The sequence below is a fragment of the Myotis brandtii genome, unplaced genomic scaffold, assembly GCF_000412655.1.
Source record: "Myotis brandtii unplaced genomic scaffold, ASM41265v1 scaffold1169, whole genome shotgun sequence".
Taxonomy (NCBI): domain Eukaryota; kingdom Metazoa; phylum Chordata; class Mammalia; order Chiroptera; family Vespertilionidae; genus Myotis; species Myotis brandtii.
In genome coordinates, this window is record NW_005354047.1 from 759,107 (window position 1) to 765,106 (window position 6,000).

The window sequence follows — 6,000 nt, forward strand, 5'->3', positions numbered from 1 at the left end:
AAACAGAATAAAAAACCCATTTGATCCTGGATCTTACTATGTCTTTTATGGTTAAGATTTTCAGAATGACAATGAAAATCATGATAATAGTAATATCGGGTAACTGTTTGGTGCTGGAGAGTTTTTAAAGAAAATTTTATTTGTTATCTTAAGTATGCTTCTCAATAAACCTGTTATACAGCCCTTATTTATGCAAAACATGAAATTTTAATAAGTGAACATGTAAATATAAAAATGAAATGAGCCCTAGTTTGGCAGCTCAGTTGCAGGTTCGATTCCCAGTCTACCTAGGTTGCAGGTTCAATCCCTGGTAGGGGTGCTTAGGGGAGGCAACCAATTGATGTTTCTCTCTCACATCAATGTTCCTCTCTCTCTCTCTCTCTCTCTCTCTCTCTCTCTAAAAGTCAATAAAAACATATCCTCTGGTGAAGATTTAAAAAAAGAAATAAAATCTCTCTGCCATAAATATTCTCATGCTCCTTTTACAGACAAAGGCTCTTTTATCAATGCAAAAGTGACTCTTAGAAAATGTAAACGACTTGCCTAAACAACTACTAGAATCAGAATTTTAAATTTCAAGGAATTTCTGAGTATTAAAAAAATCACTATTAAAATAATACATTTAAATAAAAATTATTAAACCAACACTATATATAAAGTGGCAGTTAGACATAAGAAAGATGTGCACGGCCCCTGCATCAACAGAGACTCTCGAGGACATTTCTCTGACTACCCCTGTGACAACTCTGTAGTCAATGAAGCTTGACTTGGAGGTAGATGTTAAGAATTATGAATTATTTGAACTCTATAGTTCTATAATTCATTCTGCGCTACTGACACTGAAGATGATTGATTCTAAATCTCCATGTAACACAGTGTCAGAACACCAACAGGTGTTCCTATTGCTGATGAATCACTCACAAGTCCCAATTTTAATTAGACATGGAATCTATCATAAAAACATTGATCCCCAGAACATTAGAAATGTTATATTGTATCGTATAAGGTTACTGACACATGATGACAATTACCACAATTCTTTAAGAAATGTTATCAAGACGACACTCCTTAAGTTCATTCTGACAACGTACTTGCCTCATGTTACCTAAAAATGTCTTTGCCGCCTCCTCCCCTTCTCCTTTCCTCTCGTCCCCTACCCCTTACTCTTTTATGTTTCCCATGTACACTCATTTACAACAGAGTAAATCCGATGTCACAGGCCAGATAGGCAGCTCTGGGACATTAAGATAAATTTATTAATGTGAAAAAAGCCTATGAAGAAAGCTCTTTTTTCTCAAAATGCTGTGCACAGAACGAACACTTAGATAATGTAGGACTGGTCGGGTTGAGCAGTTAGTGTCACATTACATAGGCAGAGATGGGTGACATCTGCTTCTCTCCTCGTCTTTGATTTCTGCAGGTTCTTATCAATTAGCCTTCTGCTGAGTTAGCAGGAGGATTCCATTGTGTGTGCTTCTATCTTGATTTCCCAGCTTTCTGGGCCCATAGGTGTCTTCCCCTCCATTGGATTTTAGAGTCCACACTCTCAGAATTAGCTGAGAACAATGCCTGGCTCACAGTAGGTACTCAGTTACCATTTGTTGAATGAATAGATTGGTGGATGGATGCATAAAACACCAACCCTCTTTTCGCAAAAGAGCCCATAGGAATAAGCAATACTGTGAGCGGATGTGTCTGGTGTTTTCAGGACAGAAAAGCCCACACTCTGATGATACATAAAGCCTTCCAGGTACATTCTGGGAGAAGCAGTCTCAAGGAGCTGATAAATTATTTTACCAAATGATTTTTTAATGATTTGCACAAAGAGAAATGAAAGTGGTCACACTGTCCTTTTGCAATTAAAAGTTAATAGAAGATACTGTCATATCTCAGTGGGAAACTACTAGATAATTACTGAATTTGAAGCTTTCCTGAATACGAAGCAAATGATTCAGGGTCAACTTGGAACTACAGAAGAGGGAAGACATAGCAAATCCTACCACTGGACAAGAAGAATACGTCCTAGCACTGGGCCTACAACTTCCAAGGACCTTCACAAATGCTAATATTAGGCCAGGAATAGGGAGACCCAGGTAAGGTCCAGCCACAGAAAAATTAGAAGACACTCCTTGCCTCAGGCCCTCATCTCAAGCAGGGTTATAAAACCAATCCAAACACTGATCAGTGGTTGGTAAAAAGCAAGTAATGTCGTGAACACGGAAGTCTGAAAATGTCAAAGTGCTCTGCCAAGGCAAAACATTATTAATAACCTAAATTAAAGGTGTCTACTCACAACGCAGAAAGAAATACCAATCCTACCACATCTCAGATAGTGGCCTGAGTGAGCTGTCCTTAAAAACTGACTCTGACCCATGCATTTCTTATATGAGAAAATGCCATTCATATTTAGGATTTTGCTAGTACTGTATTATTATTTAATTGCAAAACACAAACAAATGTAAAACCAATCAAATATCATACTCAGAAGACTGGTTAACAAATTACAGTACTTTACATGCAAGACCACGCAGCCTTGGCTGGAGGGGAGCTATGTCTATGGGCACAGAGACTATCCAACACATGGAGATTAGGTGAAAAGTGGGAGCTATGGAAGAGCATGGGTGATGTCATCTCTTTTATGTAAAAGCACGTATGTTTATAGATCCGCGATTTTCAACCTTTTTCATCTCCTGCACACATAAACGATTTTCTAAAATTCTGTGGCACAACAAAAAATAATACATATTTTTTTGCCAAACTTACAAAAAAATATAGGTATAATTTTGATTCATTCACACGGACAGCTACTGTTGTGTTGGCTGTAGTCATTTGTTTATTTGACAATCTAAGGGAAAGGAGGTCAGTGCCCTGACTAAAGAGTCAGGTATCGCATGCTTTAAAATTTCTTGCGGCATAGCGGTTGAAAATGCTGTTATAGATACATGAAAGTTTTAAAATAGTTGTCCCTGAGGTACATGATGGAGTGATAGGGTTTGTAAGAAATTTATATTATCTGTCTTGCTTGCATGTTTTTACAAACACTTTTTTTTTATATAAAAAGCATTGATTTTTAAATTGTTCTTCCCCTTCTGAGCCACCTATAAGCATGCAAAACGAAAGGCAATGATTAGTAAACACGGCACAGTATTACGTGCTGCACTGATCCAGGACCCTGGCTCTCCTGCCAAGCCAGGCCCATTTCCTCCACTCCCCTCCCCACTGATCTCCTCAGTTCTACTCCCCAAGGACAAAGTAATCTCTCCACAAACCTAACCTTAGACTGTAATCCAACCAAACTCCACTGAGCAAGGACCTTCTCAATATCTCAGTGATTCCACTGTCTTTAGGCAGGAAAAGAATCACCGCATTCACCCTGACAGCATCCAATTGCATCCACTGTGGTATAATCCTGGTTTCAGGCGAATCCTCTCCATGATTCCCAAGGGTAACTCAGAAGACACCAGGCCATCTGATACCAGGTCCGGGAACTTCTCTTGATGAACTCAGCTTGTCTGCTTCTTCCAAGAGATTGAGAACCTTAAGACTATGAACCTGGGAATAGAGGCATCTGGGAATTTCCATTTATAGCAGGATAGCAGTTTATCACAGGAAGGGTTGACTGCACCCCCAAGGCCCTCCAGAAACTCTGAACTCTACTCTCCTGGCTACAGTTTATTAACTGTCCATCCCACTGCCTTGTCCACCCCCTCACCCAGATCTCTCCTACCTTTTAATTTCATCAGGATGCTTTCGGGATTTGGGGTGAAACTCTCTTCTCTCATCTAGTCAAACTTTGGTTGCTGTTTGAGAATACTACTGATTATGTGTATTATTTCTTTTCAAGTTAGTAACTAAAATTGAAATTTGTTATTAAAAAATTGTTCTTCAGATTATAATGTTTATTTTCTTTGTTTCAAATATTTATATTTTAAGCAGTTCTCTCTGACAAGTATCTGTAAGTATTACAGAGCAAGGAAATTCAAAACCAGCCCTGGCCGGGTAGCTCAGTTGGTGAGAGCCTCATCTTCATACAACAAGGTTTCGGGTTCAATCCCTGGTCAGGGCCCATACAAGAATCACCAATGAATACATAAGTAAGTGGAACAACAGATTCATGTCCCTCTCACTCTTCCCCCTCCTCTCTTTTTCTCTTTCTTTCTCCCTCTCATTTCCCCTCTCTCTCTCTCAAATCAATAAATAAAATTAAAAATCATTTCTTATTATTAAGCATATTATATTTTCTTAATCATTAAAGGCTGTGCATCTCCTCATACTATGAAAATGTTGGTATTCTGTAACTTTGATGTGCTATTTCCTATCCATGTCAATATTTTATCAGGCATATAAGTTCACCAAAGAAATAATAATAAATATGTGAAAACTGCACAGCCTTGCTAATAATTAAAGAAATGCAAACCAAATAAATGTGAAACCATTGTAATCTACCCAACTGGAAAATATTTTTTTAATGAGTTGGAAAAATATTATTCAATTCTGGTAAGAGTTGGGTGACATGTCTGGAAAGAGCACAGATAAGAACAAAGTTCCTCAGAAGAATTTTGCATTTTATAATACATACTGGGAACCTTTTAAAAGGCTCTTTTACCTTGCTAATTTCATCCTAGGAATCTGCCCAAAGCACAATACAACAAATACAGCACTGCCACAATGGTGGGTGTAGTATGTCAAAGGGAGACAGGAGCCAACTGAAAAAACTTCCAGTGGCCAAAATGGAGATCTTTGAGCAACAAAACAAATAAAGTAGTACTGGATTATAACCCAAAGTATAAAAGAAATACAAATGAGTCCATACTGATATAAATAAATTATTAAATAAATAAATGGGGGAGACCAGATAACTCTCCCAGGCAGAATAACTCCAAATAATTAATTCATTGGGTCCTCCACCTTTAGGGACATGCAGCATCACTCTACACTCCTTGAGAACTACAGGTTCTGCAGCAACGTAAGTAAATCTCACAAATATAATATTGAATGAAAGCAGCAATACTGAGAATACTACTACATAATTCTATCTGTATAAGGTACAAAAATAAGGAAAACACAAAACCAGAGCACTGGAATTCAGGATGATTCTCTCTGATGAAAAGAGAAAGGAACATGTGTGAAAGGATGCCCAAAGATATTTCTGAGATTCTGGCAACATTCTGTTAAAACCTGACCAATGATCCATGTTCCTTCCATCAATGATCTGAACAACCCAATAAATTAAACTTCACCACTACTTCACACTAAGCATGAAACCAATTTCAGTTGAAAAAAAGAAAAAGAAACCCAGAAATTAATGTTGATGTAACATAGAAATCAGTTTACTTTTTTCCCACATGGTAAGCCAAATGACCTGGAACTATTAGTTAAAAAATGTGGTTTTCCCATTATTTTCCCCAGTGTGGTTCTGTTCCTGGACTCTCTTTTCAATTCCATTTGTCTATTTTCCTATCCCTGTGCCAACACTGCCTGTCTTAATTACTACAGCTTTACAACAAAATCCTCATATCTAGTAGACTAAGTCCTACAACCTTACTCTTTTTCATTATTGTGTTGGTATTCTTGACTCTATTTTTCATATATAATTTTTGAATCAGCTTGCCAATTTGCACAGAATTCTACACACAATTGTTGGGAGCTACTCTGGGGACAAGCATGCACGTCTTTGAATATGTCATAACCATATTTCTTCGCTAGCCAAATGTGGAAGCCTGAAGATGGACTTTCCCTTCACCTGGGTCCCTGAGTGGAGTCAATGTTCCAAAGAGCTCCCATGCCCATTGACACATTATGAAAATGTAGCATGAGCAAGAAACAAACCTTCATTATTTAAAAGTAATTATATGGCCCTAAAAATGCCATGGCCTTGGAGTAGGAGGAGGGTTTAGAAGAAAAAGATTAAAGATTAACTCTGGATTTATTTTAAATATCTGAGCTACAACAAGCTTATTGCATAAATACTCATCCACACAAATATGGGATATATGAATC